At 38.6% G+C, this 14080-nt stretch overlaps 1 protein-coding gene across 9 annotated transcripts in view; it reads left to right on the top strand.

The window, feature by feature from the left end:
- LOC136878885 (broad-complex core protein isoforms 1/2/3/4/5) overlaps nt 1-14080 on the top strand; it is a 681897-nt gene that overhangs the window by 356753 nt on the left and 311064 nt on the right. The gene's annotated exons all lie outside the window — the stretch shown is intronic.

Here is a 14080-nt window from a genome sequence, read left to right on the forward strand (position 1 = left end):
CTTTGAGTTACATGGTCAGAATAACGCTTGTGAAAACTTGTTTACATCATACAATTTTAGACAGCTGTTCCTGAAAAGGGAATTGATTATTTTCTGAAGTATACGGAAAAATAAACCGGAGTTTCCACATAAAGTGACCTACAAAAAAGTAATAGCTCTTCATTTTACTTCACAAATGACACTACTGTGGCCAGTTATATTCCTAAAAGAAATAAGAGTATTGTACGTATGAGCACTCTCCACTATGATGAAATCAGTGACAGGGTTGATAAGAAGCCAAAAAGAATTTTGGACTATAATTCAACCAAGGGGGCTGTAGACATGCTTGATCGACTATCAGGTATATATACATACAAACAAAAAACCAAAATGTGGCCAATGATAGTTTTCTACAATATTCTTGATGTTTTTGCTTATAGTGCATATCTTATGGACTTGATTGACCCTAAATAGAATACGAGCAAATTGACTAGAAGGAGAATATTCTTGGAGGAATTTGGAAAGTCACTGACAAGAGAACACGTTGCGTCAAGAATGGATTTTCCAAGAACATACGATTCTTTGAGAATGATCAGAAGCATCCAGAAGACTGAAGATGTGACGGTGTGTAGGAGTCAGTAACAACAAGAAAATCTATGAAACGTGCATGCTGTAAATTCTGCCCATCAAGCAATGACAATAAAACAAACACGCTGTGGAGAAAATGTTGTAGACATATTTGCAATACACATGTCACCTACTTGTGTCCACACTGCAGTCAGTAAGAAGAAAAATAAGAAAAGGACTGTAGTGTTTTTGAAGATACTTCTATTGAAAACTGTCTGTTATTTCAAATTTATATGATTATATAAATAGGAAATGTCCTTTAATAATATTTTGTGTATGATTATTATTATTATTATTATTATTATTATTATTATTATTATTATCATCATCATCAAAAATGTATCGGAATAGAACAACAATGTTGATGACTAACAACTGTACAAAAATGTATGTTTTTACAAGATTTCTACAGCATTTCGGTATGTCGGGTCATATTAACCCGAACAGTATATTCGTCAGGTAAAAGTGAACAGAACAGCAGGGTTAATGACACAAACTACCCTCCTACATGTCCTCCCTACTACAGCCTTACTCCTCCTGCCCCTGCAATGTCTCCTCGTTAACAGCTGACTGAGACACTGGTAGTCAATGGGAATACAAATGTAATATCGTTTCAGGCTCACCGTTTTAAAGAGACCAGCAGAGAAGTGAGTACTCAATTCTTTCAGTTAATTCTTTTAACATTTTCACTGCCGAGTTTTGATGACCAGACAAGCCCTCTGGGCTTTTTTATTTTAGGAAGTAGCATTTGCACAGATACATATTTACTGATACTATTAATGGAATGCATATCATACCCTTAGCCCCACAGCCCATTACAGGGCCGGGGATGAAGTGAGATTATATTTTATGCCATATTTTTATGGCTGGATGCCCTTCCTGATGCAACCCTCACTTTAGAAGATGATAAATATGAAATGGATGATGGTGAATGAAACTGGGTAAGGAAGTGGAAGCAATTGGCTGTGGTTGATGAATAGGAACTGTCCTGACATTTGCTTCGGAGTGCAAAAAGGGAAAACACAAAACAAAACAAAAAATCATCGTCCGGCCAGCTGACGGTGAGGTTCAAACCCACTCGCCTGCCTGTGCAGAGCTTGTCTTCATAGCTGTATCATGTTAATACACACGGCTACTCTGCTCAGTGATATTATTACTGAAATAAAATATAAAATTGTTGATCCAAGAACCGGTATTATCAAAATCATTTACATTTGGGTGAAAAATAATTTATCTGAGGAAGGGGTGACAATTCCGCATGAGATTCATCATTACTACTTTGTCTCGCACTTTCTTGTAGTTCAATATCGCCACGTAGATATTCTCCATCTTCATTATCAAAATATAGCACTCCAGAATCACTATTTATGAGGAAACATTCAATTTCTTCGTCAACAAGAGATGAATGTATACTTCAAGACACCATGATGGCTACACGTTAGCGGGAAAGATGTTCCATATACTTTAAAGGTATGGTCAAATGTTCCACCTTTACAATACTAAAAGTTTTATTATTTAATTATTTAAATGACATTTTTAAAAAATATAACGAAACATATTTCATCTATCTTGTAGACATCATCAGCCAAAAAGTTTTAAGATCAAGCACAAAGGACAAGGACAAAAAACAACACATTAAAATAATTTGCATTGCCGAATGCATCAGTTAAAATAGTGAAGAATGTGCTGGAATGTTATGAGCATGACACTTGAATCCTGTTAAAAGTGAAATTAAAAAATTGTACACATGAGATGATTCAATAAAATTAGTATTAAAGTCCTTCTTGACTTGATGGTGCTGTACTGACATACGGCATTCCGATGTGTCAGTAAAAACTTGATAATAAGGAGCACAATGTTTAGTTCCTGTAGAATAAAGACGATCGATAAACTTGTGATAAACATGAGTGAGGAATCCAGTAAAAAGATGTTAAGATCGTCTTATTGGCGTGATGATGTTGACAATTCTTGTTAAGAAATTAGGCAGAATATCTGATGTAGAATATCGTATGTAGAATTTTGCAGTGGAGGACCCTAGAACGAGAATGGTGGTTATTATTAACGTTAAAAGTAGGCAAATTTTCAAAGTATCTTGTAGTACAAAAGAAGAATGAATGAAGATAAAATGCGGCACATCTGATTACTTCCGTTCTCGCCTACCCAAGAATGACTAGCTCAGCGTGGTATGGATGTTTGTGGCTAACTGGAGGCAAACTATGGAGGCCGTGTTTGATGGGAGCTGGTATGAGGGGAGAGTAGAGGAAGTCTGGTACCAGTAGGCAGGGAGCGACTGCGTGGAAGCTTGTTAGAAGGTTTGTCAAAATAGGAACTGTTGAGCAATGCCTCGAAAATTATGTTCACAGTTTCTGAAATTTCATTCAAATTGTAAGCAGGATTGCATTTTTGGTCTATATTAATAAAAGGGTTTCTAACCCAGCAGTTTGTGGGAGGAAAGTCCTTGTTCAGACACACTCCCTGACCTTTACTTCTCAACTGGCACCATTTTTCAAATTCAGATTCTCGTAATTTATGTCTGAGTTTCTTGGTGTCATACTCACCGTGCCTGTTCTTCATATCCTCAGTTTTACTATTTACGTTTAACTCAATTAAACATCTGTTAATTTCTTCATCTAGGTTTCTAGTGGTTTCAATATATTGGTTCTCCTCCCATTTCAGAATGTTGCAGCTGTTTACATTCTGAATCAAGGCTTCCCAGCTTGCTCCAAACCACCTAACCCTTTGTATCGTTTATCTGAGTAAATAATAGAATCCGGAGTGTCAGTAGGAAGGGACAAGATCTCCTTTAGTGTACTCTTAACAAGTTTATCAGCATCTTCCAAAAATTGCCGTGGTATTTTACCAGCAGGAATGCAGAGGAACTGGTAAGTCAACATAGGGCAGACTGAAGAATTTAGAATTGAAAATTTCTGATCCGGATGAAGCCAGGGACAGGATGATAACGAGGTGAGTTTCTGCTTAAGGAGTGTTATTGTTTTCTTGGAATCAAATAACATAGTATCTGCATAATTTGCCCCTACGTATTTGACACATTAGTTCCTTGAAATACATTTAATCTCCATACCTTCTTCGACTGTAACAAGTCCTCCATTTATTTCTCCTCTACTGATATTAATAACTTTGGATTTTTTGAGGGTTTATTGTTAGACTAAGTTCGCGAAACCGTTGTAAAGCTAGTTTCGTCAGTTCTATAGCAGAGTCTCTGTTTTTTTCTACAATAATCGTATCATCTGCGAAGCCTAGTATTGTTAAAGGTTGCAGTTCATTGGCAAGAGAATAACCATGTGTGTCACATAGTTCTTTTTCACCAATTTCTCAAAAAATGTGATCTGTTGTGAGATTGTATAAAACTGGCGACAATGGGGATCCTTGCATTATGCCACAGCATAATTTAATGGGATTCATTTTCTTGAAATTGGCCTGTATCTGAGTTGTTTTATTCTCCTGAAGTGCATCAAACCAAAACAAATATCTATTAAGAGAATTTTTGAGACCTCTAATACCGGAGAAACTTGGAGAAATAATGGCATTAGATCTATATGGTCCTCTTCCCAAGGCGACCAGTTGTTGACGTCTTCTCAAAATATACCATCTTATTGCTTATACAGAAAGCCAAGCCACAAACATACTATGTACGATATTTCTACTATGTCTTGTGTCAAATTTATAAATTTTTTTTTTTTTTGTCATTTCAGGCCTTACGCATTCTTTCAGTTGCTTAACAATGCCCTGAGTCACATAGTGTGATTGTATTGGCAACAAACCAATTTTTCTATTGCCTTCAAGTCGGTACAGTCTGTATTAAGATAGTGAGTAGAAGGAATATTGTGATCTCTCCCCTAGTTCATCGATTCCTCTTGCAGGCTGCACTTCAACCAGTAAGTGAGCTTGCACTTAGAAGTCGACATACGAATAATACAATTATTTCATACAAAATATTATGCTTACCGTTCCAAAAGTCAGTTGTCAGATAGTTTAGATAGCCTCCAGGTAGACTTTGTGGTCTTAGAAGATTTTAGTTCCTTTTCTCATCTGTCTTGTTACAAAATAAAATCAACAATTCATATAATGTAACATAAGTTTAGGGATAATGTCCACATCATGGTTATCACAGCATCCTAATTGTTTCAAATTAATAGTAATACTGTGTAAACTGTCCAATCACTCGTAAAATATATCCCCCTATAGATTATGTTCACAGGAGAATTTTTTGTTCTTCACCACATTTTCAACATGCACAACACATTATAAACTGCTCTTGAATGATGGGTGAAGAAAGTACTGTCAGTGGTGTATTTATTGCTATACTCCCACACCCATCGGAGTGCATTCGTGACGGTATTGTCCTGTTATTGATAAGTGTTTGCCAGTCAACTGCTGTGAGTCAGACAGTTAACCAAGACGTGCAGAGAAGACTACATACAGTACATAGAACCTGTGATGCCTCGCAGATGCATTACGCAGCCTATCCACCAATTGACAGCATTTTGACAGAGGCCGCATTGTAGGACTCCATGACGCTGTTGGTCATATCGTGCAATTGCCAGGCATGTGGGCCATTCAGATGTCACAGTGCCCTGATGTTGGACTCAATGGGTGTATGATGGCGCCCAATCACGTCGTGCAGGTTCGGGTCGACCAAGAAACACCACTCCGGGGGAGGACCAGCGTATGGTGCGCCAAGTATTGTGGGATCCCATAACTTTGGCACCCGCCATTTGCAAACATGTGCTGGAGACTCTGCAACATCCTGTGAGCTCCCACACAGTGTCTCGACGATTCACATCCACCGGATTGAGATCCTACTGCCCCATGTGTTGGTTGCTGTTAACACCAGACCACCAATGCCTGCGTTTGGAGTGGTGCTTTGCCCGGGAGGCATGGACAGAATACAACTGGTGTTGCATCATATTCAGTGATGAGTCCCACTTGTCCATAACCTCCGATGACCATCCTGTGCGGGTTTAGCGGCGTCAAGGGCAGAGGACAGATCCTGCTGATATTGTAGAATGACACACAGGCGTAATCCCTGGCATCATGGTGTGGGGATATGCATTCAGTTCACCTCTAATAGTGCTTCGGCAGACTTTGATGGCACAGCGATACATCATAGACATTCTGCGTCCTCATATCCTACCCCTTATGGCACAGCACCGTGGGACAGTGTTCCAACAAGATAATGCACGTCGACACACAGCACGTGTGTCTATGGACTGCCTAGAGCATGTTGAGGTCCTCCTGTGGCCGAGAAGATCGGTGGACCTCTCCATCATTAAACACGTGTGGGATGACATTGGAAGTGGACTCCGTTCGAGTAGCAACCTGCCAGATCTGGAGGGCAGCTGCAACAACTGTGCATAGACTTGCCTCAGGAGAGGATCCAAAGACTGCATTCCCAACAACAAAATGGCATGCATTGCAGCTAGGAGGGAGGGGGAGGTGCAACACCCTACTGACCTTACAATTAAAATTAAAAGTACAATAGTTCCACCTTTTCAATACAAATTCAAATATAGTAGGTTACTTTACAGAAGAAACATTTTCTGCTAGCGGCTTTACGTCGCACCGACACAGATAGGTCTTATGGCGACGATGGCATAGGAAAGGCCTAGGAGTTGGAAGGAAGCGGCCGTGGCCTTAATTAAGGTACAGCCCCAGCATTTGCCTGGTGTGAAAATGGGAAACCACGGAAAACCATCTTCAGGGCTGCCGATAGTGGGATTCGAACCTACTATCTCCCGGATGCAAGCTCACAGCCGCACGCCTCTACGCGCACGGCCAACTCGCCCGGTGAAGAAACATTTATTAGGTAATAGTTTCGACCCATTATCAGGGTCATCATCAGCCAAAAGCATGAGTTGTGCAGTGTATCAAATAGTCCATAGAAATTGTAAAAAAGTTGCAAAAACATATTGGATTTGACACTATAAAGATGAAGAAGAAATAGTCACAATTGTAATAAAAGTTTCAGGTAGTGCATGGAATGCATAAATTAATGCACTTAGCTGTCAGTGAAGGAAAAACTCAAGATAATCAATTTGGATGTCGAAGAATCTTGAGACTTGTAATGCCTTTGTTATGAGGTTCTGACAGCTTGTGCTGCGATGTGTTGGACGTATTGCATAATTGATATGATGGGAAGGTCACAGTGGTGATTAAAGTTTCATTTTCATGGATAAAATGCATGAATTAATGCATTTAGTTGTTGTAGAAGGATCAATTTAATATGATCAGTCTGGATACAGAAGAATCTTTAGAGTTGTGTATCACTCGTTATGAAGTTCGAACAGCTGTATGTCATCAAAGGTAGTAGTGGTGTTAAGAAAACAATTTACGCACACATAGTGAACAATGTAGAAAGATGGTACATAGATGTCATTTAAAGAGGTTTAAGTCCTTAAAAATCTGAAGGTAAAAGTAGCGCTTGAAAGTCAAAATATTTCCGTGATGTAGGTAGAGAAGATTCATAGTTCAATTCGGAAATAATGAAATAAATGTTATTGTTGGTAATAAAAGCCAAATTAGTAAAGGGGGTAATGAAGAAAGGGGGGAAAATGAATAGAAAAAGTAATAAAAACATGTAATGTGTAATATGTGGCTCACCTTGTGCTGCGATGTTTTGGACGTATCGCATAAATTATGTGACGTGGAAGTATAAGTAAGGAAGGTAAGGAAGGGAGGGGAAAAAAATTGATAGGACAGATCGGAGAGAAACAGTGATTTGGGGAGAGGGGTAAGGAGGTGCATTATCTGAAGCTTTTATCACAGTTGTGACTATTTCTTCTTCATCTTTATAGTGTTAAATCCACTATGTTTTTGCAACTTTTTTACTATTTCTATGAACTATTTGATACTGTACCAGGAAAAATTAACGATATTGGCATCAGAATCTTGTACGGGGTGTACGGTCCTTACGGAGCAGGTACAGAGAGAGGTAGATGCAGAGCAAAATAATGGATAGATTTTAAAACTTAATTTATTCAGCTTCAGAATTTGATGAATAAGTTCCCTATTATTTCTGACTCATGGTATTAAATCAGATTAAAATATTTTCTAAACAAGTTAATGTTGCCTGGCTAATTAAAATAAAATCAATTTTTATGTTTGTCTATCTTTTAATGTGAAATGATTATCTTTCATTGATAATCAGTAAATTCTTTCCTGATAAAGTCCATAAAGTTCTTCAACTATTTGTTGGAATGAATAAATGAAATTCAAAATAACATCTTTTCACTTGAAAAAATAATTTCCCTAGAGTCTTTTTAATATTTCAACACTTCAAAATATCGTAAATTTTATCATCTTCTAAAGTTCTGTGCTATAGTCTATTTTTAGAATTGTCGTTCAACACACAAAATGTAATATGAATTCCAATGAGTGAAATAGTTTGTTGAATTATGAATTAAATCACTGAATCTAAAGTTCAGCTTGTAATAAAGTTAGTCTGTTTAAGTCTCAAGTTTGTTTTGAGAGGCACTCATATCACCTGAATTATCTAGATATTAGGACTGGAAATGTAGAGAAATGCGGTTCAACGAACAGCATATGAAGTCCTTGGCAGCTGGTGTTGTGATGCCATCCCCATGCTACCACGTTTGATTCCTGCGTAATAACCACGTTCCAAATCCATCGTCGAACCACGATTAAATTGCATGAAGTCACAACGTTCCAAATCCCACGTATTCAAAATTATATGACAAAATAGGCACTCGGTCAGGGTTTCAACATGTCATTTATAAACCTTATAAACACAGGAAAGTTCATCTGACAAGATTAACTTGCGAGTAACCTGTACTTAACTAGGTGCATTTCCTCTAATGTTTAATCACTGGTAGAAAATTGTTAATGCTTATTAGATTGGATTCACTGTTCATGCTGAAGCACGGTTATAACATATTTACACACAAAAATCAAAGTCGTATTCGCCATAACGAAATACTTAATTTGCGGATATTTACAAGTTCCTATGACGGCAATGTCATATAATGTCTAATACTGTTCACTTGTGATCAAGGTTTAGCCTTATTAAAACTTCAGCCAGTAGTTACTACACACATATTTAAGGTAATATTTAGAAATAGATTAGTTTGACAGATTAAACGTTCAATTATTTTACTTAAAAATCATCTTAAAATTCACACGCTTATTTCTCATGAGTGTTTAAAATTTCTTGTAGTATGTTCGACAATATCGGGTGGTGTTCGTGTGATAGTTGCATCACCCCCCTGCGTGATGTAGCTTGCTTCCTGTATGCATGCCTGAGCTGTTCCGTTGCTCTACTTTGCATGCTACGGTCGTCCCGTTGCCCTGACTTCCATTAAGTAAAATTATGTTCCAGTCCATACATGGTTCCTGGTACATGTTCCTCCCTCGGTGAACAAAGAAAATTCAAAGGATTTTCTTTCCTATGCTTCCCTTTCGATATATTTTTTCAGGTTGGAGGTTGGAGGCGTTGTAGATACCTACCAAAGTACCATCAATTTTTGCTGCTTGGTATGCCCCGTTTCTAAGAACTGTTGCTATGCGATATGGTCTGATAAACAAAGGACAAAATTTAGCATATATCCGTTGTTCTAGGTTAGAGATAGCTGGTTTACGGATCAATACTAAATCTCCCTGGTTAAGGGGTTGATGAAATTTTCTGTTACATTGTCGTCGCTCTCTAATTGTCGCAATGTGTCTTGTCAATACATTGGCGCTCTTAGTTTCCTGAGGGATGGTTGATATCAGGTGGTATCTGAAATACTCAGGTTTTCCCATCTCAGGAAAGATTTTCTTCTTGGGTCTCCTTAGTATGTTTGTGGCTTGGCTTTCTGTATAAGCAACAACATGGTATATTTTGAGAAGACGTCAACAACTGGTCGCCTTGGGAGGAGTACCATATAGATCTAATGCCATTATTTCTCCAAGTTTCTCCGGTATTAGAGGTCTCAAAAATTCTCTTAACAGATATTTGTTTTGGTTTGATGCGCTTCAGGAGAATAATACAACTCAGATACAGGCCAATTTCAAGAAAATGAATCCCATTAAATTATGCTGTGGCATAATGCAAGGATCCCCATTGTCGCCAGTTTTATACAATCTCACAACAGATCACATTTTTTGAGAAATTGGTGAAAAAGAACTATGTGACACACATGGTTATTCTCTTGCCAATGAACTGCAACCTTTAACAATACTAGGCTTCGCAGATGATACGATTATTGTAGAAAAAAACAGAGACTCTGCTATAGAACTGACGAAACTAGCTTTACAAAGGTTTCGCGAACTTAGTCTAACAATAAACCCTCAAAAAATCCAAAGTTATTAATATCAGTAGAGGAGAAATAAACGGAGGACTTGTTACAGTCGAAGAAGGTATGGAGATTAAATGTATTTCAAGGAACTAATGTGTCAAATACGTAGGGGCAAATTATGCAGATACTATGTTATTTGATTCCAAGAAAACAATAACACTCCTTAAGCAGAAACTCACCTCGTTATCATCCTGTCCCTGGCTTCATCCAGATCAGAAATTTTCAATTCTAAATTCTTCAGTCTGCCCTATGTTGACTTACCAGTTCCTCTGCGTTCCTGCTGGTAAAATACCACGGCAATTTTTGGAAGATGCTGATAAACTTGCTAAGAGTACACTAAAGGAGATCTTGTCCCATCCTACTGACACTCCAGATTCTATTATTTACTAAGATAAACGATACAAAGGGTTGGGTGGTTTGGAGCAAGCTGGGAAGCCTTGATTCAGAATGTAAACAGCTGCAACATTCTGAAATGGGAGGAGAACCAATATATTGAAACCACTAGAAACCTAGATGAAGAAATTAACAGATGTTTAATTGAGTTAAACGTAAATAGTAAAACTGAGGATATGAAGAACAGGCACGGTGAGTATGACACCAAGAAACTCAGACATAAATTACGAGAATCTGAATTTGAAAAATGGTGCCAGTTGAGAAGTAAAGGTCAGGGAGTGTGTCTGTACAAGGACTTCCCTCCCACAAACCGCTGGGCTAGGAACCACGATGGCCTTTCTAGCACGGAGTGGAGAGATGCGCTGAAAATGGCATGTAATGTTGCACCTGTAAGAGCTGTACCAGGAAAGTCCCTTGATGGTAACCGCTGCAAAAGATGTAGTGAGACGGAAACATTACCTCACGTCTTGGGTTCCTGTGCCTTCGGTGAAGCTCTTCGAAACACTAGACATCACAACATCAGCTTATCCATAGCACAGACGCTCGGTGAGAAAGGATTTCAAGTGCGTGAGGAAGTCCATGGCATTGGAGTAAATGGCAGCATGAGAAGGATTTATATGATTGCAATTAAAGGGAAGAAAGGATATATATTAGACCCCACAGTAAGATTTGAAACACACTCCGCCCAACCAGGCGAAGTGGACCAAGAAAAGAAGTATATCTACTTGCCTACAGTGCCGTATTACAAGAATAAATACGAACTGGACGACATAGAAGTGAGGAGTCTCATGATCGGTGCGATAGGGACAGTCCCTAAGAAGACGATAGAACTGATGAAGGACTTTAACATCAGTATCAAGGAGTTCATTGACTGGGGGCTGAAAGCGCTCAGGGGTTCTCTTTCAATACTCGGACACCACTTATACTCACCAGACTGAGACATAATTTACTTATTTTTATTTTTGAATGAAATTGTTTGTGTATTCTTTGTCTTTGGCAGCCTCCAAGTGGAGGAATATTTTGAAAATAAAATAAAATACCGGCATGTCCCAAAATAGAATGACAATGCCAAACAATAACGTTTCTGATTTTTGGTGGTGCATAACTGCAGGACTTGGTTTTAGCCATATCTATGTATTTCTGGAGTAATTCGTTCCTGTAGCAATAGGTTTGAGACCTGTGATGAGTTTGTGGGTAATCATCATCAGTAATCAGAATTGATCCTTCAAAAAACCTGATTAGCTCCCTGCTCTTTCCATCTCTGCGTTGCATCTGAGATAGATAATGCAATTTAGTAAAAATTCATAAGCATCATTGATGATTTCTATCGGGCGAGCTAGTATTGCATTAGTTGGATTTAGCTGCGGTCGCTTAAGTGCGGACAGTATCCAGTATTCGGGAGATAGTAGGTTCGAACCCCACTGTCGGCAGCCCTGAAAATGGTTTTCCGTGGTTTCCCATTTTCACACCAGGCAAATACTGGGACTGTACCTTAATTAAGGCCACGGCCGCTTCCTTCCAACCCCTAGCCCTTCCTTGTCCCATCGTCGCCATAAGACCTATCTGTGTTGGTGCAACATAAAGCAACTAGCATTAGTTGGATTACGGCTAAGTGCGTCAGCCAGTATGTTCTTACGACCTGGTTTATGTATAACCTTTAAATCAAATTGTTGGGTGAAAAGATCCCATCTGGTCACTCTTTCATTTGTCATGTCAGATGATAAAATGAAGGTTAAGGCCTTATGGTCCATGAAAATTGTGATAGGGTAGTTATAAATAACCTTACAATATTGTAAAGAGTAAACTATGGCTAATGCTTCGAGTTCTGTGATGGTACAAGACCTTTCATTCGGACGTAGCTTCCTACTCATAAATGAGATAATCCGTTATCGGGATCCTCAGGGTTGATTCGGTATAACACTGCACCTAATTCCAATGGTACTAGCATCATATTCTATAAAGAATGGCCAGAAAAAATTAGGATATGCTAATATAACATAGTTATTAAGCATGTCCTTGGTATTGGTGAACGCCCTTTCACATTCCTCTGTCCATTTCCATCTGTTATCTTCATTAATAATTGTTGAAGAGGAGCTACTGTTTCAGTGTACTTGGGACAATGTTGTGAAAAGAATTGACATAGGCCCAAGAATTGCCTCACATGCTTAATCCTCTGAGGTCTAGGAAAATCTATGATGCATTGTATCTTGGCAGGATTAGGTTTTATCCCTTTGCCATTAATGACATGGCCCAAAAATAGAATGGAAGTTTGGAACAATTGACTCTTCTTGGTGTTTATTTTGAAGTTCTTATCATCAAGTTCTTTAATACCAAGTGTACGTCTTTAAATATGTTGGTCCAAAGTGTTAGAAGCTATCAATATGTCGTCAACATAAATAGTTGTAATGGCTATGGCCTCTTTCGAAAGCTGTTTTTCCAAGGCTTGTGTCAACACACCTTCCAAGTTCTTAATTCCGAATGGGTGGCGATTAAAAACATAGATTACATTTTCAAACATAAAACCAGTAAACAACCTGCTTTCCAAATCCAAGTGAATGTTATTGTAGGACAAAGTACTGCAAGACAACTATAAAAGTTTTTGCCATAAAATCGCCTGATAACATCTTTCAACAGAGGAGGACGGTCATACTCCATGATCAACCTCTCGAGTGCACAAGCATCTAGACACATCCTAATGTTACCATCAGCTTTACAAACAATTACCAATGGATTGATGTAAGGAGTGATGCAAGGTGAGATAATTCCATCTTCCTTCATTTGGTGTATGAGGACTTTAGCCTCGTCTCTAAACTTCTCGGGGATAGGATATAGTTTCTTCTTATCGGGAGAATGATCTGTTTCCTTAATGTGGTATTCCAATCCCTTAATTTCACTGGATTTATCGTCTAATACTCCAGGATAAATGTTGAACGCCTCTTGCCTTGCCTTTGTTAATTGGACGGAAAGGTTTGGATCTTCAGCCACACTGGTTGTGGATATGAAATATTCTGGGCTGACTATGGCATCTTCTCCAATAATGGACTCTATCTCGTCCTCTTTGGGATTACCCTTCTTAATCACTATTGCTCCGGCTAGTGCATCCTCGCATTCAGTGGGTATTTTATAGTCACCACCAGATTCCTTGGTAAGGGTTCCTACTTCTTGGGTCATTGTCTCCGTGATCCACCGTGGCATCATAATCTATGGTTCCCTTGTGTTTAATCATGAAATCTGATCCTAGGATAATGTTAAAGTTGAGACGTGAAATTACCAGAAAGATGTGTTCAAATAATTTGTCATGAATATAAAATTCAATAAAAGCTTGCAGTTTACACTTGACATTTTTATCTGGGACTATTCCTCTAACTTTCAGTTGTGCAGCTGCCATAAGTAAACAGTCTTTCTGGTTACTCAAAAGATTCAATTAATTTGTCGGAAATGAGTGATGCTTGTGCTCCAGAGTCAGTTAACGTGGTCGCATTTAAATTTCCAACACGGAACAGTGATCAATGGCAGTGAACATAAAACTTTTAGTCGTAACTGTTAAGTGTCCTCATATAGAAGTTCTGAACCGTCCACGTCCCAATAATTAATTTCAGTGGTACACGTGGTTAGTTGGTCGTCCTCTCCTTGGATTTCAGGCAATCTTCTCACTGCAAAATTGGAGTATTTTCACACCCGTCCTGTTGGCATCCTGGTTGGATTTCTGTTGTGATTCAAAGTGTCATTGATATTCCAGAGAAGTCACTCCAGGATATGGTCTGTTC

The sequence above is a fragment of the Anabrus simplex genome, chromosome 8 (genome assembly GCF_040414725.1).
Source record: "Anabrus simplex isolate iqAnaSimp1 chromosome 8, ASM4041472v1, whole genome shotgun sequence".
NCBI classification, from domain to species: domain Eukaryota; kingdom Metazoa; phylum Arthropoda; class Insecta; order Orthoptera; family Tettigoniidae; genus Anabrus; species Anabrus simplex.